This window comes from Schistocerca serialis, chromosome 3 (genome assembly GCF_023864345.2).
Source record: "Schistocerca serialis cubense isolate TAMUIC-IGC-003099 chromosome 3, iqSchSeri2.2, whole genome shotgun sequence".
NCBI classification, from domain to species: domain Eukaryota; kingdom Metazoa; phylum Arthropoda; class Insecta; order Orthoptera; family Acrididae; genus Schistocerca; species Schistocerca serialis.
The window spans coordinates 215594766-215619791 of record NC_064640.1 but is presented as its reverse complement, the minus strand read 5'-3'; the positions used below and the strand labels follow the sequence as shown (position 1 = coordinate 215619791).

The 25026-nt window shown below is 46.2% G+C and overlaps 1 long non-coding RNA gene across 1 annotated transcript in view; it reads left to right on the top strand.

Annotated features, from left to right (window-relative positions):
- Positions 1 to 7282: 7282 nt before the first annotated feature.
- LOC126471572 (uncharacterized) overlaps positions 7283 to 25026 on the top strand; it is a 43542-nt gene continuing 25798 nt past the window's right edge. Inside the window, exon 1 of the long non-coding RNA XR_007586343.1 lies at positions 7283 to 7393. This is a non-coding gene — a long non-coding RNA (uncharacterized LOC126471572). The remainder of the gene's footprint in view (positions 7394 to 25026) is intronic.

The following is a 25026-nucleotide window of genomic DNA, read 5'->3' as shown; positions in this document are numbered from 1 at the left end:
AAAAATGCAGTAAATGAAGCAGGCAAACAGGAATACAAACGTCTCAAAAATGAGATCGACAGGAAGTGCAAAATGGCTAAGCAGGGATGGCTGGAGGACAAATGTAAGGATGTAGAGGCCTATCTCACTAGGGTAAGATAGATACTGTCTACAGGAAAATTAAAGAGATCTTTGGAGAAAGGAGAACCACTTGCATGAATATCAAGAGCTCGGATGGAAACCCAGTTCTAAGCAAAGAAGGGAAAGCAGAAAGGTGGAAGGAGTATATATAGGGTCTATACAAGGGTGATGTACTTGAGGACAGTATTATGGAAATGGAAGAGGATGTAGATGAAGATGAAATGGGAGATATGTTACTGCGTGAAGAGTTTGACAGAGCTCTGAAAGACCTGAGTCGGGCCCCCGGAGTAGACAACATTCCATTAGAAGTACTGACAGCCTTGGGAGAGCCTGTCCTGACAAATCTCTACCATCTGGTGAGCAAGATGTATGAGACAGGCGAAATACCCTCAGACTTCAAGAAGAATATAATCATTCCAATCCCAAAGAAAGCAGGTGTTGACAGATGTGAAAATTACCGAACTATCAGTTTAATAAGTCACAGGTGCAAAATACTAAGGCGAATTCTTTACAGACGAATGGAAAAACTGATAGAAGCCGACCTCGGGGAAGAGCAGTTTGGATTCCGTAGAAATGTTGGAACACGTGAGGCAGTACTGACCCTACGACGTATCTTAGAAGAAAGATTAAGGAAAGGCAAACCTACGTTTCTAGCATTTGTAGACTTAGAGAAAGCTTTTGACAATGTTGACTGGAATACTCTCTTTCAAATTCTGAAGGTGACAGGGGTAAAATACAGGGAGCGGAAGGCTATTTACAATTTGTACAGAAAGTAGATGGCAGTTATAAGAATCGAGGGGTATGAAAGGGGAGCAGTGGTTGGGAAGGGAGTGAGACCGGGTTGTAGCCTATCCCCGATGTTATTCAATATGTATATTGAGCAAGCAATAAAGGAAACAAAAGAAAAGTTCGGAGTAGGTATTAAAATCCATGGAGAAGAAATAAAAACTTTGAGGTTCGCCGATGACATTGTAATTCTGTCAGAGGCAGCAAAGGACTTGGAAGAGCAGTTGAACGGAATGGACAATGTCTTGAACGGAGGGTATAAGATGAACATCAACAAAAGCAAAACGAGGATAATGGAATGTAGTCGAATTAAGTTGGGTGATGCTGAGGGAATTAGATTAGGAAATGAGACACTTAAAGTAGTAAAGGAGTTTTGCTATCTGAGGAGCAAAATAACTGATGATGGTCGAAGTAGAGAGGGTATAAAATGTAGACTGGCAATGGCAAGGAAAGCGTTTCTGAAGAAGAGAAATTTGTTGACATCGAGTATAGACTTAAATGCCAGGAAGTCATATGGAGTGTAGCCATGTATGGAAGTGAAACGTGGACGGTAAATAGTTTAAACAAGAAGAGAATAGAAGCTTTCGAAATATGGTGCTACAGAAGAATGCTGAAGATTAGATGGGTAGATCACAGAACTAATGAGGAGATATTGAATAGAACTGGGGAGAAGAGGAGCTTGTGGCACAACTTGACTAGAAGAAGGGATCGGTTGGTAGGACATGTTCTGAGGCATCGAGGGATCACCAATTTAGTACTGGCGGGCAGCGTGGAGGGTAAAAATCATAGAGGGAGACCAAGAGATGAAAACACTAAGCAGATTCAGAAGGATGTAGGCTGCAGTAGGTACTGGGAGATGAAGAAGCTTGCACAGGATAGAGTAGCATGAAGAGCTGCATCAAACCAGTCTCAGGACTGAAGACCACAACAACAACAACAACAACTCTATTCGCAGTACACTTCGCACATTTTATCTTCATATATCACTGAATGTATCTACAAAATTATGTCAATGTACGACACATAGTTAGGGAGATATAATATTATAAACACTGAGATGCGTGGAAAACTTACTTTTTCTTACAACGGAGCGAAAATTACCCAGACTATATTCATACATAATTTAATAATGAGAGCACTTACCGACTCCAACAAACTTTAAGCATAATTTCAAACCTTTTTTAAACTTTTCTCGCTTACATGCTTATCGTCAAACATTTAACATATGAACTCATTTGTAAAGTAATTATACTTTTGAAACTGTTTTCTACATAGAAACGACCGTAACGCTCTATCTGAAGAGTGAGCGTTGTTTAACGTTTAATGAGTAGCATACGTTTTTATTTAGGGGGCTTACATTTAATGAATTTTAATGTACTTTGGTAGTTTATAATTTCTGCAAAAGAAAAACATTACAAAAGCTAAACGAATTATAAAAATTTTTACCTTAAAGAACCACGGCCGGTCATTTTGACCGGTGTGACATATTTTACGTTTCATGTCCCTAAAGACGCAATAATGGATTTTTACATCTACTTAGTTTATTTTATTTCTCTCTTGTGATCTCGTTCCCTCTTTTTCCTTCAATTTTACTTTATTTAGTGGAACAGTGGACATACTTCAGTTGCTGTTCTCTGTCAATGCGTTGCTGTGCTTTGCAGGAGTTTGGCGCTCCTGATTATTGTGCTGCGTCGATGTTTTCTTTCAGATGACCTTCTACAAGTCCACAAAATTTGGAGTTGATATTCTGGAACATATGCCTCGTGCGTACACTGTCAAATTTGGCTGTCGTAGGCAGCCTATGCCTAATCTGTGGTAGGATCCTTTACAGAGAGACAACAGGAGCAAAATTTACCTGGCGAATGTTTCTTTTCAGATTAGCAGATGAATTCTCCTCTGCGTATATGCAGTCAAGGAAAGGACCTGTTTATACAGTCATTGCGACCGCTGAAATATGTAAGGTACTGGGACGGAAGACCTGCCAGATAAGAGGACGCAAAAGTTCAAACAAAACTAAAAATCTCTGTGTGCAGTGCAAGAAACTGATGTGTGGTACTTGAGTTGGAGGTTTTCAGTACGTGTGTGCAAAGTGTTTTGGTAAAGCTGGTGGCTTTGATTGAAAACATGTCATAGAGAACAACAATGTTATTTTCTCGTAATGTAATGTTTCCTGATAAATAAATGTTCATGGCCTGTCTGGGGCGTTGAGTGAGAACAAGTCATAGAGATAAAAATGTTGTTTTATAATTATATGTTTATTTGCACACGTAAACTCAGTATCAAAGTTTAGTTTCAATGAATATTGTATTTACGATGTATTCTTTACTTCGATAGTTTTTTCTTTAATGAAATACGCATTGAGGTCACAAAAATCATGGGATCCATCCTAATATTGTGTCTGACCTCCTTTTGCCCAGCGTAGTGCAGTAACTGGACGTAGCATGGACTCGACAAGTCGTTGCAAGTCCCCTGTGAGCCCACGCTGCCTCTATAGCCGTCCGTAATTATGAAAGTGTTGCCGGTGCGGGATTTTGTGCACGAACTGACCTCTCAATTATGTCTCGTAAATCTTCAATGGGTGGCCAAATCATTCGCTCGAATTGTCCAGAATATCCTTCAAACTAATCGCTAGTAATTGTGGCCCGGTGATATGGCGCATTGTCATCCATAAAAATTCCATCGTCGTTTGGGAACATGAAGTCCATGAATGGCTGCAAATGGTCTCCAGGTAGCCGAACATCCAGAGGAACTAGTGCATTGCGCGGGGTAGCCTCGCGGTCTAGGGCGTCTTGTCACGGTCCGCGCGGCTCCCCCCGTCGGAGGTTCGAGTCCTCCCTCGGGCATGGGCGTGTGTGTTGTCCTTAGCGTAGGTTAGTTTAAGTTAGATTAATTAGTGTGTAAGCCTAGGGATCGATGACCTCAGCAGTTTGGTCCCATAATCCCTACCATAAATTTCCAAAATTACCTAGTTCATTCCATGTAAACACAGCCCACACCATTAGGGTGCCACCACCAGCCTGCACAGTGCCTTGTTGACAACCTGGTCCATGGCTTCGTGTGGTATGCGCTACACTCGAACTCTACCATCAGCTCTTACAAATTGAAATCGAGACTCATTTGACCAGGCCTCGGTTTTCCAGTCGTCTAGGGTCCAACTGAAACGGTCACGAGTCCAGGGGAGGTGCTGTAGGCCAAGGCACATGTGTCGGTGGTCTGCTGCCATGGCCCATTAACGCGAAATTTCGCCGCACTGTCCTAACGCATACGTTCGTCGTACGTCCTATATTGATTAGTGCGGTTATTTCACTCAGTGTTGCTTGTCTGTCAGCTCTGACAATTCTACGCAAAAGCAGCTGCTCTCGGTCGTTAAGTGAAGGCCGTCGGCTACTGCGTTGTTCGTGGTAAGAAATAGTACCTGGACTCTGGCACACTCGTCGCACTCTTGATGTTGTGGATATCGAGATACTGAATTCCCTAACGATTTCCGAAACGGACTTTTTCTTGTGTCTAGCTCCAACTACCATTCCGCATTCAATGTCTGTAAATTCCCGTCGTGTGGCCATTATCACGTCGGAAAGCTTATTACATAAATCATCTTACTACAAATGACAGATACACCAGTGCACAGCCGTTTTATATCTAATGTAGGCGATACTAGCGTCATCTATATGCACTATGTGATCAAAAGTATCCGGACACCTGGTTGAAACTAACTTCCAAGTTCGTGGCGCCCTCCATCGGTAATGCTGGAATTCAATATTGTCTTGGCCCACCCTTAGCCTGGATGACAGCTTCCACGCTCGCAGGCATACGTTCAATCAGGTGCTGAGTGGTTTCTGGGGGCATGGCAGCCCATTCTTCACGGAGTGCTGCATTGAGGGGAGGTATCGATGTTGGTCGGCGTTCCAAAACATCCCAAAGGTGTTCTGTAGGATTCAGGTCAAGACCCTGTGCAGGCCAATCCATTACAGGGATGTTATTCTCGTGTAACCACTCCGCACAGGCCGTGCATTACGAACAGGTGCTTGATCGTGTTGAAAGATGCAATCGCCATCCCCGAATACTCTTCAACAGTTGGAAACAAGAAGGTGCTTAAAACATTAATGTAGGCCTGTGATGTGATAGTGCCAGTCAAAACAACAAGGGGTGCAAGCCCCCTCCATAAAAAACACGACCACACCATAACACCACCGCCTCCGAATTTTGCTGTTCGCACTACACACTCTGACAGATGACGTTCACCGGCCATTCGCCATACCTGCACCCTGCCATCGGACAGCCACATTGTGTACCTTGATTCGTCACTCCACACAACGTTTCTCCACTGTTCAATCGACCAATGTTTACGCTCGTTACACCAAGTGAGGCGTCATTTGGTATTTACCGGCGTGATGTGTGGCTCATGAGCAGCCGCTCGACTATGAAATCCAAGTTTTCACTCGTCCCGCCTAACTGTCATAGTACTTGCAGTGGATCCTGATGCAGTTTGGAATTCCTGTGTGGCGGTCTGGATAGATGTCTGTCTATCACATATTACGACCGTCTTCAACTGTTAGCGGTCTCTGTCAGTCAACAGACGAGGTCGGCCTGTGCACTTTCGTGCTGTGCGTGTCCCTTCAGGTTTCCACTTCACTATCACATCGGGAACAGTGGACCTAGGGATCTTTAGGAGTGTGGAAATCTCGCGTAGAGACGTATGACACAAGTGACACCCAATCACCTGACCACGTTCGAAGTCCGTGAGTTCCGCGGAGCGCCCCATTCTGCTCTCTCACGATGTATAATGACTATTGAGGTCAAATTAAATCTGTGTGCTGGACCGAGACTCGAACTCGGGACCTTTGCCTTTCACGGGCAAGTGCTCTACCATCTGAGCTACCAAAGCACGACTCACGTCCCGTCCTCACAGCTTCACTTCTGCCAGTACCTCGTCTCCTACCTTCCAAACTTAACAGAAGCTCTCCTACGATCCTTGCAGAACTAGCACTCCTGAAAGAAAGGATATTGCGGAGACATGGCTTAGCCACAGCCTGGGGGATGTTTCCAGAATGAGATTTTCTCTCTGCAGCGGAGTGTGCGCTGATATGAAACTTCCTGGCAGATTAAAACTGTGTGCCGGACCGACACTCGAACTCGGGACCTTTGCCTTGGAAGGTAAGAGACGAGGTACTGGTAGGAGTGAAGCTGTGAGGACGGGACGTGAGTCGTGCTTGGGTAGCTCAGTTGGTAAAGCACTTGCCCGCTTAAGGTAAAGGTCCCGATTTCGTGTCTCGGTTCCGGCACACAGTTTTAATATGCCAGGAAGTTTCATATCAGCGCACACTCCGCTGCAGAGTGAAAATGTCATTCTGGACTATTGAGGTCGCTGATATGGAGTACCTGAAGGTAGGTGGCAGCACACTGCACCTAAATGAAAAACGTGTGTTTTTGGGGGTGTCCAGATACTTTTAATTACATAGTGTATGTGTATTCGCCATCCCTTGACTTTTGTCAGCTCATTGTACGTTTGTGGCATGTCTGTGGCTTTGACCGAGAAAAAGTTACAGAGAGAAAAATGTTATTTTGTGTTTTTACGCTTATTTGTGATTTGTAAGTTTAGTACCAGAGTTTAATTTCAATGAAAATTGTATTTACGACGCATTCTTTATGTCGATCTTTTTTTCTATATATGGGATGCACTCAGCCTCGTGGCGCCAATTGAGGTGCTACTCGACCGAATAGTTGCGGCTTCGGTCAAGAATACCATCATAACGACCGGGAGAGCGGTGTGTTGACTCCACGCCCCTCCTATCCGCATCCTCCACTGAGGATGACACGGCGGTCGGATGGTCCCGGTAGACCACTCATGGCCTGAAGACGGAGCGCTTTTTTTCTATATATAGAGAAAAATTTAAGCATGCGCGTTGGTAAGGTAAGATAAAACACTAGTGATATTTTAATACGGAAAACTGGAGAAAAGAAAGATAACATAACCGTTCAAAATGGCCGTTAGCGGTCCTTCCTGGTAGTTCACAACAGCCAGTCCTCTGAGTGTTAAACAATTGGGGATTCACTGGTGTTACTGAAACAGCGCCCACCCTGTCCCATACCTTCTGTTGCTGCGCGAGTCACCGTCATACGTTTTCACTCTCACTCGCTGCCGCGTAGTTCCCACCGAGAGCAGACTCTCTCCGCACCTCTTGACTGAGGTCAGTATTGGCGAGAGGAAACACGCGGCTGACGTACGGGGCAGACTGACACGGGGCACCAGCAGCAGCAGCAGCAGCCTCGGCGCTGCAGAGGTGGGCGTATTGGTGTCGCGCGGTGACTCAGCCGTGTCCTTGGGCGCCGGGCGGATACTTAAGGCGCGGTTCGCCGCCAGCCGCCGCTGCCTGCACCATGCCGTCCGCGCTGTCGCTCTCGCTGCTGCTTCTGACGCTGGCCGCTGCCGCCGCCGCCGCTGCCGCCACCGCCGCGCCACAGCTCGACTTCCACGACGCTGTTGTTGGTACGTAGCGCCTCCAGGTGGTGTCCTTCCGCGTCTAGCCTGCTTCTTCCCTCATCATTTCTGTTTTGAGAATGAAAAAATGGTCCAAATAGGCAGTAGTCGGTACAATTAGCCAGTTTCAACCGTGGATCATTTTCAACGCGTGTTTTAAGCTTCACTCTGACCCACGGTTGAAATTGTCTAATTGCACGGTTAATCAACAGATTACAGCATACTTGGACTGTATTTTCATTCTCAAAATACATTGTGGCTGACGCCCCCACAGAAATAAAATTTTAAAAATCATTTCTATTTGTTTACCACGAGCGCGAGGAAAAAATTTCTCTCCGTGGCACAGGGATAGCGACGATTTCACTAGAATTATCAGTTTTGTGTTACGTTGGTACATGTTGAGCAACAACGTAACACGAGTGTAAACATCATGTGGCGTAGTTTTGTTTATGTGGTTTCCTAAGACAAAAATGGTTCAAATGGCTCTGAGCACTATGGAACTTAACTTCTAAGGTCATCAGTCCCCTAGAACTTAGAACTACTTAAACCTAAGGACGTCACACATCCATGCCCGAGGCAGGGTTGGAACCTGCGACCGTAGCGGTCGCGCGGTTCCAGACTGTAGCGCCTAGAACCACTCGGCCACTCTGGCCGGCCGAGCGCGAAGTAACTACGTATATCGGAATTATGGCTCAAATACCCACGCGGGATCGATTTCTGGTGCTGATAGCTGAGAACGGTGCTTTTTTCTCCTTTAAATATGAGGTCAAGATCGTGATGTTTCCCTGTTAGTGAGAAGGCATCGCCGGCCGCTGTGGCCGAGCGGATCTAGACGCTTCAGTCTGGAACCACGCTGCTGCTACGGCCGCAGGTTCGAATCCTGCCTCGGGCATCGATGTGTGTGATATCCTTAAGTTAGGTAGGTTCAAGTAGTTCTAAGTCTAGGGGACTGATGTTGAGTCCCATAGTCCTTAGAGCCATTTTTTGAGAAGGCATCATTTGAAGCGAAGGTGGCGCTCAGCTTAGGTCAAGGCGGTACGTTGGGGTCGCTACTATTTACGATATACAGGGTGGTCAGAAACAGTCTGTAAAGCTTGTAATGGTGTTGCAGGGTAGGCTATGGTGAGAAATAATTCTTAAGAAAAAAATTCGATGCATTGCGTCGTTTCCGAGTAAACAAACATTGAAGTTAGCCCAATAAGCCGTTGCGAGCACAAATTCAAGCGGCTTGCCAGATACAACTAGTGTCAGTTGTTCTCATAGCATAGATGATAGAGCGCGAGACTGCTCAGCTTTTGAGCCGGGTTCGATCCTTACTACCGTCCCATGTCCAAATTTTGTATCAGAACGCGTTTGGCGACACCGTCTCTGGCGGGCCACTTGAATTTGCGGGCGAAACGGTCCGATTGCCTAATTTCAATGCTAATTAACTCGGAAAGGGAGCAAAGTATCGAATTCTTTCCTTAACGATTATTTCTCAGCACAACCTTCCCTGCAACACACCTACAAACGTTTCAGACTGTTTCTGACCACCCTTTATGTGAACGACCTGGCGGGTACCGTCAGCAGTCCCCTGAGGCTGTTTCCAAACGACGCGGTTGTGTATAGGATGTCGACATGATTCGCAATTTGTTACAAAATGCCCAGAGACTTGCAGATGATCAGCGCCTGGTACATAGATTAGGAGCTATAAACAGATGCAATGTAATGCGCGTAAATAGACGAAGGAATCAGATTTCATTTGACTACGCGATCTGCAATCAGTTGCTGGAACCATTGATAAACGTCAAGTATCTGGGAATTTCTGTCCGAAACGATTTCAAAATGGTTCAAATGGCTCTGAGCACTATGGGACTTAACATGGCTCTGAGCACTTTGGGACTTAACATCTATGGTCATCAGTCCCCTAGAACTTAGAACTACTTAAACCTAACTAACCTAAGGACATCACACACATCCATGCCCGAGGCAGGATTCGAACCTGCGACCGTAGCGGTCGCGCGGTTCCAGACTGTAGCGCCTAGAACCGCTCGGCCACTCCGGCCGGCTGACATTAATGAGTCACAAATTATCGCCAAGATAACTGTTTCCATTAAAGTGAGGTCATTCTGTGATAAAAGACTGCCTTCGCGTGCAGGATACACCGGCAAGGTGAAATTGGAGGCAAAAACATCGCTGAGTGGTCTCGTCAGAACATGCTGGTTAGGAAAATAGAGAATCACTCTCTCGGAATTAGAAATCTGAAATAGGACCAGAGGGGAACAGCCTCACGAAAACAAAAGCTTCCATAATCGATATAGTCAGCATGACCCTGTAGTTTAGGTGTCATATCTGTAGATGTTCACCTGAACGCTGAAGCCTTATGGAAGGTTTTCGGTTTGTGATGAGCAGTCATTATCATCATCTTATTGCTCGCTAGCCTCGATTGGTTTATCAGTAATAACGATGATATGTGGAAATTATGATTGCCACCAAGCGCGAGGTCATCCATGATGCCATTCAGACAACTCTTGTTATGGCCAGGTGAAACCTCGGCCTTCTGGATATAATTGTGGATTCTTTGACTGCTCTGGGAGGTGGCTCATCTGAACCACAGCATATGAAATATTAGTTCACTTTATTACATGATTGATAAAAAGATTTACATAACTTGATACACTGCTGGCCATTAAAATTGCTACACCAAGAAGAAATGCAGATGATAAACGGGTACTCATTGGACAAATACAGGGTGTTTCAAAAATGACCGGTATATTTGAAACGGCAATAAAACCTAAACGAGCAGCGATAGAAATACACCGTTTGTTGCAATATGCTTGGGACAACAGTACATTTTCAGGCAGACAAACTTTCGAAATTACAGTAGTTACAATTTTCAACAACAGATGGCGCTGCAAGTGATGTGAAAGATATAGAAGACAACGCAGTCTGTGGGTGCGCCATTCTGTACGTCGTCTTTCTGCTGTAAGCGTGTGCTGTTCACAACGTGCAAGTGTGCTGTAGACAACATGGTTTATTCCTTAGAACAGAGGATTTTTCTGGTGTTGGAATTCCACCGCCTAGAACACAGTGTTGTTGCAACAAGACGAAGTTTTCAACGGAGGTTTAATGTAAACAAAGGACCGAAAAGCGATACAATAAAGGATCTGTTTGAGAAATTTCAACCGACTGGGAACGTGACGGATGAACGTGCTGGAAAGGTAGGGCGACCGCGTACGGCAACCACAGAGGGCAACGCGCAGCTAGTGCACCAGGTGATCCAACAGCGGCCTCGGGTTTCCGTTCGCCGTGTTGCAGCTGCGGTCCAAATGACGCCAACGTCCATGTATCGTCTCATGCGCCAGAGTTTACACCTCTATCCATACAATATTCAAACGCGGCAACCCCTCGGCGCCGCTACCATTGCTGCACGAGAGACATTCGCTAACGATATAGTGCACAGGATTGATGACGGCGATATGCATGTGGGCAGCATTTGGTTTACTGACGAAGCTTATTTTTACCTGGACGGCTTCGTCAATAAACAGAACTGGCGCATATGGGGAACCGAAAAGCCCCATGTTGCAGTCCGATCGTCCCTGCATCCTCAAAAAGTACTGGTCTGGGCCGCCATTTCTTCCAAAGGAATCATTGGCCCATTTTTCAGATCCGAAACGATTACTGCATCACGCTATCTGGACATTCTTCGTGAATTTGTGGCGGTACAAACTGCCTTAGACGACACTGCGAACACCTCGTGGTTTATGCAAGATGGTGCCCGGCCACATCGCACGGCCGACGTCTTTAATTTCCTGAATGAATATTTCGATGATCGTGTGATTGCTTTGGGCTATCCGAAACATACAGGAGGCGGCGTGGATTGGCCTCCCTATTCGCCAGACATGAACCCCTGTGACTTCTTTCTGTGGGGACACTTGAAAGACCAGGTTTACCGCCAGAATCCAGAAACAATTGAACAGCTGAAGCAGTACATCTCATCTGCATGCGAAGCCATTCCGCCAGACACGTTGTCAAAGGTTTCGGGTAATTTCATTCAGAGACTACGCCATATTATTGCTACGCATGGTGGGTATGTGGAAAATATCGTACTATAGAGTTTCCCAGACCGCAGCGCCATCTGTTGTTGAAAATTGTAACTACTGTAATTTCGAAAGTTTGTCTGCCTGAAAATGTACTGTTGTCCCAAGCATATTGCAACAAACGGTGTATTTCTATCGCTGCTCGTTTAGTTTTTATTGCCGTTTCAAATATACCGGTCATTTTTGAAACACCCTGTATATTATACTAGAACTGAGATATGATTAAATTTTCACGCAATTTGTGTGCATAGATCCTGAGAAATCAGTACCAAGAACAACACCCTCTGGCCGTAATAACGGCCTTGATACGCCAGGGCATTGAGTCAAACAGAGCTTGGATGGCGTGTACAGGTACAGCTGCCCATGCAGCTTCAACACAATGCCACAGTTCGTCAAGAGTAGAGACTGGCGTATTGTGACGAGCCAGTTGCTGGGTCACCATTGACCAGACATTTTCAATTGGTGAGAGATCTGGAGAATGTGCTGGCCAGGGCAGCAGTAGAACATTTTCTGTATGCAGAAAGGCCCGTACAGGACCTGGGACATGCTGTCGTGCATTATCCTGCTGAAATAAAAAGGGTTTCGCAGGGATCGAATGAAGGGTAGAGCCACGGGTCGTAACACATCTGAAATGTAACGTCCACTGTTCAAAGTGCCGTCAACGGAACAAGAGGTGACCGAGACGTGTAACCAATGGCACCCCATACCATCACGCAGGGTAATACGCCAGTATGGCGATGACGAATGCACGCTTCCAATGTGTGTTCACCGTGATGTCGCCAAACACGGATGCGACCTTCATGATGCTGTAAACAGAACCGGGATTCATCCGAAAAAATGACGTTTTGCCATTCGTGCACCCAGGTTCGTCGTTGAGTACACCATCGCAGGCGCTCCTGTCTGTGACGCAGCGTCAAGGGTAACCGCAGCCATTGTCTCCGAGCTGATAGTCCATGCTGCTGCAAACGTCGTCGAACTGTTCGTGCAGGTGGTTGTTGTCTTGCAAACGTCCCCATCTGTTGACTCAGGGATCGAGACGTGGCTGCACGACCCGTTACAGCCATGCGGATAAGATGCCTGTCATCTCGACTGCTAGTGATACGAGGCCGTTGGGATCCAGCACGGCGTTCCGTATTACCCTCCTGAACCCACCGATTCCATATTCTGCTAACAGTCATTGGATCTCGACCAACGTGAGCAGCAATGTCGCGATACGATAAACCGCAATCGCGACAGGCTACAATCCGACCTTTATCAAAGTCGGAAACGTGATGGTACGCATTCCTCCTCCTTACACGAGGCATCACAACAACGTTTTGCCAGGCAACGCCGATCAACTGCTATTTGTGTTTGAGAAATCGGTTGGAAACTTCCCACATGTCAGCACGTTGTAGGTGTCGCCACCGGCGCCAACCTTGCGTGAATGCTCTGAAAAGCTAATCATTTGCATACCACAGCATCTTGTTCCTGTCGGTTAAATTTCGCGTCTGTAGCACGTCATCTTCGTGGTGTAGCAGTTTTAATGGCCAGTAGTGTACTATTCTTTGCCGCAGGAGTGCTTGATAATTTACGCCTGTCATTGACTACTAAAGCATCACTTGATGCACTAATCAACAAAGTATTCTCTTGAAATACATTTCCCTCTGAGACTTGAATAACTCTTTGGTCCTCCTCGATGATGATGACTGCTTCAGCTGGGGCCACGAGCCGGCCGCTGTGGCCGAGCGATTCTAGGCGCTTCAGTCTGGAACCGCGTGACCGCTACCGTGGCAGGTTCGAATCCTGCCTCGGGCATGGATGTGTGTGATGTCATTAGGTTAGTTGGGTTTAAGTAGTTCTAAGTTCTAGGGGACTGATGACCTCAGATGTTAAGTCCCATAGTGCTCAGAGCCATTTGAACCATTTGGGGCCACGAACTAGGGCGGAGGACTTCCACACTCAGCTCTATATTGACCTCCGTGCGAGGGTGCTGTTGACTGAGAGACAGGACGTGTCTTCTTCAGGGACTCCCTTTTGTCGTTGCGGATTGCAGCGAGACATGGCTAATGTCTGTGGTATGAAGTGTGTTACTGACTCTGGAGTGACGCCGCGATCTTTGGACGATACCACATTCCTCTGCACCGTAGTCGTGAAGGGCCTACGCACGTGACGGCGGCGGGTGGAGAGAGGATTACTGAATGCGGACGCAGATGAAGAGGCGGGGAGGGTAGCTGCTGTTCGGTATTCACAGCGCGGCCGACCTGAAACACCGGCCGTAAAACCAGTCCAAGGGTGTATGTACGCATCCAGAAACGCAGACGCTGTGGTCGACTGGACGGTAAGAGGATCATCTGGACTAGGCTGATAACCTTCCGGGGCGGATCGTATACGGACATCGGTTCGGGCAGCTGGGAGGAAGTCGGCGCCGGTGACGACAGCGGCTGCGGCGTCGTCGACGGCGATGGAGTACTGGAAAGTCGGAAGTCCTGTTTGGTGAAGGATCATCGGCCTTTGACTGCTTTGTTCAAGACTGTGAAGCCTGTACCACCTCGGAAAAATTGCAACGTTGAGTTCTGACATTGTCTAATTATCAATATGAGTTGTTGTCAGGCCCACAGCCCAACATTCGAACTCTGACCTGTTGTCCTGGTTGTCGGTCGGTGCCAACACAGCGTTTTGTTCGTGTGAGGAATCATGTTTTCAAATCGAATCTCAGGATTTTGGAACTCTTCAAAATTTTCCCTTTGATTTGCGGCGCATTGCCACTACCACAGCTTCTGACGCAGCTTTGCAGGTTGTTTTGCGATGTGTGTGCCATGGGTGGCTACGCTGGGCACCACAGTGGAAGGTGTCCACCGCGACTAGCGGAGAGACGGCTGCGACTGCACGTGAGGACTCAGCGACGTGCTCGTCTGTGGACAACCATTCTGCGGCAGAAGCACTGACAAACTTGTTCGAGCGGCGCAGCTGGTTTTGGTGGCGCCGCAGTAGCCCGGTAGAACCGCGCACGACATAAGATGCGCGTCCGGTTGCTCTGCTGTTTTATTTTCCAAAGACTTGGTAAAACACTTCATCCTGCAGCTTTGTCCGACGTTGCGAAACAAATAATTGTTTCCGCAGCGGCAGCAGAAGATGCAACAGGGTGCGGTGCCTTCTACCGTGTAACAATTCTGCCGGCGACTTCCCGTCACGCGGGAAGGAGCGGTAGCAGGATAGAAAAATTTTCATTGCCTGTTCCCGTGTATAGAAGGAACGGAGTTTCTCCGGGTGACTTTTGAATGTCCGAACGAACCGTTCAGCCTTACCGCATGACTGTGGGTGGAAAGGAGCAGTGGTCACATAGCGCATGCCATTGGCCGTACAAAAGTATTGGAAATCAGTTGACGTGAATTGTGATCCTTTATCAGAGATAATGACCTCTAGAAGACCTTCAAGACGAAAAATAGAAGCCAAATCGGATATCGTACTTGCAGTAGTGGTGGGTGTTATTGAGACAACGAAAGGAAACTTACTGTAACATATCTTCTGGTAAACCTTACGGGATGTAAGGTCGTGGTCCATGGAACTCTTCAGCTCCTAACGTTTCGTCCAGAGTTGCGCTGGACATCTTCAGAGGGGCGTTTCTCCTCCGGTGAGTCTTGCCGACTGACTTACTGTAAGCTTCTACCACTTAATAACAACCATCGTGTGTTCCAGAACGCACCGCGAAATCAATATGAATGCGTTGCCACGGACGTGGCCACTCGGAAAATGCGTTGCGGCGGAACTGACTGATTTTCCGCTCAAACTTTGCTACGAGCGGTCATGTGTTCAGTCTGGGCGTCCAAGTACAATGACAACGGGCGAGCTGCTTTGTGCGAACTACGCCCAATGGCCTTTGTGTAATAAAGACAAGACTTCCCGCTGTGGGGATCGAGGAATCACAGCACGCGCATCGTCGTTTTCTGTGTGCAACAGCAGAATTCCTGATCACGTGGAAAGCGCGTGACGATGCAAGAAGTAGCGACGCGCCCCTGGCTAGGGAATTTCTTCCAAACAGCGTAGCCACCCATGGCGCACTAATCGCAAAACGACCTGCAAAGCTGCGTCAGAAGCTGTGGTAGTGGCAATACGCCGCAAATCAAAAGGAAAGGTTTGAAGAGTTTCAAAATCCTGAGAATCGATTTGAAACGTGATTCCTCACACGAACCAAACGTTGTGTCGGCACCGACCGACAACCAAGACAACATGTCAGAGTTCTAATGTTGGGCTGTGGGCCTGACAACAACTCATATTGATAACTAGACAATGTCAGAGCTCAACTTTGCAATTTTTCCGAGGTGGTACAGGATTCACAGTCCTGAACAAAGCCGTCAAAGGCCGATGATTTGTCACCAAATAGAACTTCGGACTTTCCAATACTGGTGGAATTTCGTAACACCGTAGGTAATGGAGAGAGCCACTTTTATAGCTGACTGTAGTTACACTGCGCTTTGTTGAGCATTTTTAAGGCAGAAACAATAGGTCTCTCAGAAGAACCAATCTTATGGGAGACCACTGCCCTGATCCTATAAGCAGGTGCATTCATAGCTAACATGATAGGCTTAGCTGGATCAAAATGAATCAGACATCTACGACTTGACAATGCGTCTTTCATGTGTTGAAATGCATTCTGACATTCTTTGGACAACTCAAAACGAACATTTTTCCAGTGTAGCCGGTTAAGCGGAACAGCAATTTGCACAGCATTAGCAATAAATTTGATACAATAGGTAAACTTCCCCATGACTGTTTGGAGCTCCTTAATGTTGTGGGACACAGACAGGTCTTTAATAGCAGCCAAGTGCGAAGTAGTAGGAAGTATACCCTGAGCATTTATTACGTCACCCAAACAGTTCAGTTCTTCCTGGAAGAAGGAGCACTTTTCCTTGTTGCAGATTAAGCCACCAGCAGAAAGAACTTGAAACTAAATTTACTAAATGTTTAGCAGATCTATAACCCGTGACGACAATATCGTATAAATAGTTTGTACAAGAAGGTACTTTTGCAGTTAATTGTTCCAGGGACTGTTGACAAATTGCAAGGACTGAAGCACTTCGAAACAGAAGTCTTTCAAACTGGCACAAACCTAAGCGAGTATTTAGTACGATGTATTGCATCGACTGTTCATCCAGCGGTAATTGTACTTACGCCTCTCGGAAATCAGTTTTCGAAAAGTATTTGCCCTGTCTCAGTCTGCCCATCAATTCCTCCGGACGTAGAAGACTGAAAGAATCCACTGTTGTTTATAGGTTTACTGTTGTCTTAAAGTCCGCACACAAACGTTTCCCACCTGAAAGCTTCTGCAGAATGACCAAGGGTGATGCTCATTGACTTGCAGAAACGCGTTGGAAAACCCCATTATCTTGTCATCTTTGCAATTCCTGAGCAATTGGCCAACGTATTGCGTTGGGGACAGGTCGTACGATCTTGTCACCTTTGCAGTTCCTGAGCAATTGGCCAACGTATTGCGTGGGATATAAGGTCGTACGCGAAAAAATCGTGTAACGTGTGCTTAAAAGTCTTTAGCCCGTCCTATGCCTGGTGCAAATAGTTCCTTGTACTTACTAAAAAAGGCAGAAATGTCAGCGTGAGGCACAGAAACACTGATTTGTAACACATTGTTCTCAATGCACAAACTGAACAGGTCAGATAAATGTAACCCAAAAATGTTTGCACCATACATGAGGTAAAACACACTTTGTCACACCCTGAAAAGTTACTGGCTTACTTCACACCCCAAGACTTGGAATCTCTTGTCTACAATAGGCAGAAAGAATAGAGGTAGGCTGCTGTAGTGGTGGGCTAGTGATTGTGTCATAAGTGTCTTTATTTGTCAGGAAAACATAAGCACCAGTGTGTTCTTTAAATTTTCCACTTGAAATGAACATAAAGCTTGTTTACCACCTGGTGCACTGCAGTAGGAGACTTCCACAATGCGGAAGTGCTGCTTCGGCTCGCGGCCTGAGTGAATGGCGTGGCCCGTTCTGTATGCACCCGTTGACAGCGTAGCTGAAGTCACCATGCGCTCCACTACGGTAGCTGTTGTCTTGGCCTTGCTTGCTCCCAACCACATTGACTGAATGCGCTACGACATGTAGAATCTTTCCTATCATGTTTCCAAAAGCGCTGCGGACATGATTTTCTCCATGAGTGTTGTAACACACACCGTGTGCAATGAGACTGAAAATTTTTCCTTCCACTGTTCTTACTGTTTATCTGAGCTCTATTCTTAATGACTTGAACACTGTTCTGTATATGAGACTGAGTACTTGGTGCACTACAAACAACTGAAATCCATGAAGCCTCAAAGTCAACCTCTGCTGCGTCATCAATTGTTTGAGATTGCACTATATATAGCTAGAACTGTTTTTAAATCAAGGTTTGGCAGTTTTGAACTGCAAATGGCTCTGAGAACTATGGGACTTAACAGCTGAGGTCATCACTCCCCCCGAGCTGTTCTAGGCGCTTCAGTCTGGAACTGTGCGACCGCTACGGTCGGAGGTTCCAATCATGCGCCGGGCATGGATGTGTGTGGTGTCCTTAGGTTAGTTAGCTTTAAGTAGTTCTAAGTCCTAGGGGACTGGTGACCCTAGATGTTAAATCCAAAAGCCATTTGAACGATTTTTTTCATCAGTCCCCTAGAACTTATAACTACTTAAACCTATCAAACCTAAGGACATCACACACATCCATGCCAGAGGCAGGATTCGAACCTGCGACCGTAGCGGTCGCGCGGTTCCAGACTAAAGCGCCTAGAACCGCTCGGCCACAGCGGCCGGCTTAGAATTGAAGCAGGAATGTGTGTACCAGATGCATTCTGTGTGATAGCGTCACATAACATGACTTCATTATAGTTATTTCCACATGCTCACTTAAACATGCAATGCCTGGTGAGACTCCGAGTTTTTCTATCTACTGTTTGACAGACTGTGCAGGTTACTGCTTCAGAAGAAAAAAAATTAAACCATGCAGCTGCTACATGGATCTGACTATCAAAGTGGTCATGCAGCAGTTTCACAAGACTGTCGTACTTGACTTTCTGAAGAACAGTCGCGACACATAATTTGGCGTAGAGGTGATACACATTGGGACCAGCGGTGGACAAAAAGTAAGCACAGCACGCCATACCTGATAGTTTGTAGGCGGCGAAGTGTACCTGTAATTGCACCATTTTGTGTGACCATTCTTTGTCTTTGCTGTGGTTTGGGAAAAATTTAGAAGCATCTACCGACGGCGGTGCTGCTTGCTTGTTCAGTAAACACGTCAATCGGCTAACAGTGAGCAGTAGGCGTTTCTGCTGCGCCCGAAGCTGTGCTGTCGGTTAGAGACATTTCCTTTGGCGGCTCAGACATGGTGAAATGTAATAGGACGTTCACTAACACAACAGAACAAAAACAGAGCAACAGCCAGAAAAACGTGCACAACTCGCACACAGGGCAACGAAAGAAGAGCAAGTTAAGTGCCAGTTCTTGGGACCATTTGTTATGACCGTATGAAACTACAATCCTCTGGCCTTAACTGTGGGTTCTTTGATTGTTTTCTGACGTGGCTCATGTGAACTACAACATATTAAATATTAGTTCACTTTATTTTGACTGATAAAAAGATTTACTTAGCTTGATATAATCCCTTGCCACAGGAGTGCTTGATAATTTACAACTGTCATTGACTATTCAAGCATCACTTGATGCACTACTAATTAACAAAGTCTTCTCTTGAAGTGCCATGTTCGACATTTACAGAAGTACATTTCCATCTAAGACTTGAATAAATCCTTAGTCCTACTCGATGATGTTGACTCGTTCAGCTGATGTCACAAACTGGGATGGAGTGTTTCCATCCCCGACTTTTTTTATTGACCTCTGTGCAAGGGCGCTGCTGTACTGAGAGAGAGGGTGTGTCTTCTTCAGTCTGTCCCATTAGTCACTGAGGAATGCAGCGAGATATCGCTAATGACTGTGGTATCGATGTGCCGTGTGTGGCCCCACGATCTTTGGACGATATCACAACTCTGAATACTCTACTGCAATTGTATCATTACTTGACGATCTCTCCCGATCGCCCCATTATCTGTCTTCACTTCTTGTGTTTCGTATTTTCCAGTTTACCGATAAACGACTGCCGTCCGTGCTGAACAACGTAACCAGTCTTTGTTACATACACTGATGAGCCAAAAAATTATGGCAACTGCCTGTCTTGAGACTGAATGCCACTTGATGACACTGTGCGCAAATGACACTGTAAGAAAAGTATATAAATGGAGCAAAGACGAATGGTGAACAATTCTAGCTACGATACTGCCATCAAATTGGGAAATTCACTGACATTAGCGACTTTAACAAAGGGTAGTCCGCTCTTGGTAGCTGAGTGGTCAGTGCGACAGACTGTCAATCCTAAGGGCCCGGGTTCGATTCCCAGCTGGGTCGGAGATTTTCTCCGCTCAGGGACTGGGTGTTATTTTGTGGTAATCATTATCATTTCATCCCCATCGACGCGCAAGTCTCCGAAGTGGCGTCAAATCGAAAGACTTGCACCCGGCTAACGGTCTACCCGGCGGGAGGCCCTAGCCACACGACATTTACATTTTACAAAGGGTAGGTTCTTATGTCTAGGTGAAATTGGTCAACTGTTTACGTGCTATTTTGTAACCATATGTGGTGATTGTTTGAAGAACAGTGAAACCACAAATAGGAGATGGGGTTTTGGACATCACTGAACATGGAGGTTGGAGGCATCCCCACTCTGTAATGCAAGATAGGCGGTGATCTTTGGAAGACCTGATAATAGAGTGCTGTGATGGCGCAGGCACAAGTGTTTCAGACCACACCGTTCAGTGAACATTATTGAACATGGGGATCTGCAGCAGGCGAACCATACGTGGTCCTATGTTGACCTAACGACACCATCAGTTACGGCTGCAGTGGGCATCGGGACTGAACCGTGAATCACTGGAAACGTGTCGCCTGGTGATATGAATCAAGTTTCTTGGTACACCAGGTTGACTGTCGTGTCGAGATACACTATCGTCCAGGCAGAAGGCTGCTCGAAACATACGCCGTGCCCTGGAAGAAAGTTGGCGGGCTTCCATGGGACCTGTCGTAGTAATCTAAGGTGCAGTCGTGGGCTAAGTGAACATTATTATGGACCACCTGCATCCATTTATGTTTGATATCTTCACTGACGGCTACGGCATCTTCCAGTAGGATAACTGTCCACATCACAAAGCCACAATTATTCTACCGTGGTTTCAGGAGAATGATGGTGAACTCATGTTTTGGCCACCAAATTCGCCTGATCTGAACCTAATGGAACATAAGAAGGCATTCTGGAAAGTAATGCCTCCGAGTTTTTAATGTGGAAACTCTTAAAGATTTTTAAATAAAACAAATTCTATCTTCGATAAGGATTAATTTATTATTAACTTTATTAAGAAACTACATATTTATTCCACATATCTACGTATTCAAAAATGGCTCAAATTGCTCTAAGCATTATGGGACTTAACATCTGAAGTCATCAGTCCCCTAGACATAGAACTACGTAAACCTAACTAACCTAAGGACATCACACACATCCATGTCCGAGGCAGGATTCGAACCTGCGACCGTAGCAGCCGCGTGGTTCCGGACTGAAGTGCCTAGAACCGCTCGGCCACAACGCCCAGCCGTACGTATTCATTTCTCAACAGTCACGCTGGTGACGAGCACACTTCTCCCAACGAGAGACCAGTTTGTTAATACCATCACTGCACAATGTTTCTACTTCTACATCTACAACCATACTCCGCAAGCCACCTGACGGTGTGTGGCGGAGGGTACCTTGAGTACCTCTATCGGTTCTCCCTTCTATTCCAGTCTCGTACTGTTCGTGGAAAGAAGGACTGTCAGTATGTCTCTGTGTGGGCTCTAATCTCTCTGATTTTATCTTCATGGTCACTTCGCGAGATATACGTAGGAGGGAGCAATATACTGCTTGACTCTTCGGTGAAGGTATGTTCTCGAAACTTCAACAAAAGCCCGTACCGAACTACTGAGCGTCTCTCCTGCAGAGTCTCCCATTGTCCATCATCTATCATCTCCGTAACGCTTTCGCGATTACTAAATGATCCTGTAACGAAGCGCGCTGCTCTCCGTTGGATCTTCTCTATATCTTCTATCAACCCTATCTGGTACAGATCCCACACTGCTGAGCAGTATTCAAGCAGTGGGCGAACAAGCGTACTGTAACCTACTTCCTTTGTTTTCGGATTGCATTTCCTTAGGATTCTTCCAATGAATCTCAGTCTGGCATCTGCTTTACCGACGATCAACATTATATGATCATTCCATTTTAAATCACTCCTAATGCGTACTCCCAGATAATTTATGGTATTAACTGCTTCCAGTTGCTGACCTGCTATTTTGTAGCTAAATGATAAAGGATCTATCTTTCTGTGTATTCGCAGCACATTACACTTGTCTACATTGAGATTCAATTGCCATTCCCTGCACCATGCGTCAATTCGCTGCAGATCCTCCTGCATTTCAGTACAATTTTCAGTACAATTTTTTCAGTACAAGCATTTTTTCAGTACAATTTTCATCATCCGAAAAAAGCCTCAGTGAACTTCCGATGTCATCCACAAGGTCAATTATGTATATTGTGAATAGCAACGGTCCTACGACACTCCCCTGCGGCACACCTGAAATCACTCTTACTTCGGAAGACTTCTCTCCATTGAGAATGACATGCTGCGTTCTGTTATCTAGGAACTCTTCAATCCAATCACACAATTGGTCTGATACTCCATATGCTCTTACTTTGTTCATGAAACGACTGTGGGGAACTGTATCGAACGCCTTGCGGAAGTCAAGAAACACGGCAACTACCTGTGAACCCGTGTCTATGGCCCTCTGAGTCTCGTGGACGAATAGCGCGAGCTGGGTTTCACACGACCCTCTTTTTCGAAACCCATGCTGATTCCGACAGAGTAGATTTCTAGTCTCCAGAAAAGTCATTATACTCGAACATAATACGTGTACCAAAATTCTACAACTGATCGACATTAGAGATATAGGTCTATAGTTCTGCACATCTGTTCGACGCCCCTACTTGAAAACGGGGATGACCTGTGCACTTTTCCAATCCTTTGGAACGCTACGCTCTTCTAGAGACCTACGGTACACCGCTGCAAGAAGGGGGGCAAGTTCCTTCGCGTACTCTGTGTAAAATAGAACTGGTATCCCATCAGGTCCAGCGGCCTTTCCTCTTTTGAGCGATTTTAATTGTTTCTCTATCCCTCTGTCGTCTATTTCGATATCTACCATTTTGTCATCTGGGCGACAATTTAGAGAAGGAACTACAGTGCAGTCTTCCTCTGTGAAACAGCTTTGGAAAAAGACATTTAGTATTTCGGCCTTTAGTCTGTCAGCCTCTGTTTCAGTACCATTTTGGCCACAGAGTGTCTGGACATTTTGTTTTGATCCATCTACCGCTTTGACATAAGACCAAAATTTCTTAGGATTTTCTGCCAAGTCAGTACATAGAACTTTACTTTCGAATTCATTGAACACCTCTCGCATAGCCCTCCTCACACTACATTTCGCTTCGCGTAATTTTTGTTTGTCTGCAAGGCTTTGGGTATGTTTACGTTTGCTGTGAAGTTCCCTTTGCTTCCGCAGCAGTTTTCTAACTCGATGGTTGTACCACGGTGGCTCTTTTCCATCTCTTACGATCTTGCTTGGCACATACTCATCTAACGCATATTGTACGATGGTTTTGAACTTTGTCCACTGATCCTCAACACTACCTGTACTTGAGACAAAACTTTTGTGTTGAGCCGTCAGGTACTCTGAAATCTGCTTTTTGTCACTTTTGCTAAACAGGAAAATCTTCCTACCTTTTTTAATATTTCTATTTACGGCTGAAATCATCGATGCAGTAACCGCTTTATGATCGCTGATTCCCTGTTCTGCGTTAACTGTTTCAAATAGTTCGGGTCTGTTTGTCACCAGAAGGTCTAACATGTTATCGCCACGAGTCGGTTCTCTGTTTAACTGCTCAAGGTAGTTATCAGATAAAGCACTTAAAAAAATTTCACTGGATTCTTTGTCCCTGCCACCCGTTATTAACGTTTGAGTCTCCCAGTCTATATCCGGCAAATTAAAATCTCCACCCAGAACTATAACATGGTGGGGAAACCTACTCGAAATATTTTCCAAATTATCCTTCAGGTGCTCGGCCACAACAGTTGCTGAGCCAGGGGGCCTATAGAGACATCCAATTACCATGTCTGAGCCTGCTTTAACCGTGACCTTCACCCAAATTATTTCGCATTTCGGATCTCCGTCAATTTCCTTCGATACTATTGCACTTCTTATCGTTATAAACACGCTTCCCCCTTCACTGTCCAGCCTGTCTCTGCGGTATACATTACAATCTGAGTTTAGGATTTCATTACTGTTTACGTCTGGTTTCAGCCAACTTCCTGTCCCTAGTACTATGTGGGCATTGTGACCGTTATTAATGAGAGCAGTTCTGGGACCTTTCTGTAGACGCTCCTGCAGTTTACTATTAGCACATTAATATTGTTATTCCCTGTTGCACTTTTCCCGTCTCCTGCCATCCTGATTTAGGTTTTCCGTGATTCCTCTAAATCGCTACAGGCAAATGCCGGGATGGTTCCTTTGAAAGGGCACGGCCGATTTCCTTCCCCATCCTTCCCTCACCCGAGCTTGCGCTCCGTCTCTAATGACCTGGTTGTCGACGGGACGTTAAACACTAATCTCCTCCTCCTCCTCCTGTTGCACTTTGCCTACTCCTGTCTTGCCGCGTCTCAGGAGGCGTCTTGTCTGATCTAGCGAGGGAATTCTCTAACGTAAAAAACCCAAATGTGCACTCCACACGTACTCCGCTACCCTTGTAGCCGCTTCCTGCGTGTAGTGCACGCCTGACCTATTCAGGGGGACCCTACATTTCTCCACCCGATAGCGGAGGTGGAGAAATGTGCACCCCAGATCTCCGCAGAATCGTCTGAGCCTCTGGTTTAAGCCTTCCACTCGGCTCCAAACCAGAGGACCGCTATCGGTTCTGGGAACGATACTACAAATAGTTAGCTCAGATGCCACTCCGCGAGCGAGGCTTTCCGCCATCACCAATTCCGCCAACCGCCTGTACGAACTGAGGATGATCTCTGAACCCACACGGCAGGAGTCATTGGTGCCGGCATGAGCAAAAATTTGCAGTCGGGTGCACCCAGTGCTCTCTATCGCCGCCGGCAGGGCCTCCTCCCACATCTCGGATGAGACCCCCCAGCAAGCAGACAGAGTGAACACTGGACTTCTTCCACGACCTTTCCGCTATTTCCCTAAGGGGCTCCATCACCCGCCTAACGTTGGAGCTCCCAATAACTAATAAACCCCTCCCCCCGTGTGCCTGCTCGGACCTTGCTGAAGGAGCGGCCACATGTCCACTCACAGGCAGAGCGGGCGATGCCACACGGCCAGCCTCCACATGTTTGACATTGTTGACGGAGCCACGACCTCACTTATGCTCGTATAGCTTCATCTCTATCAAATGAGGTCC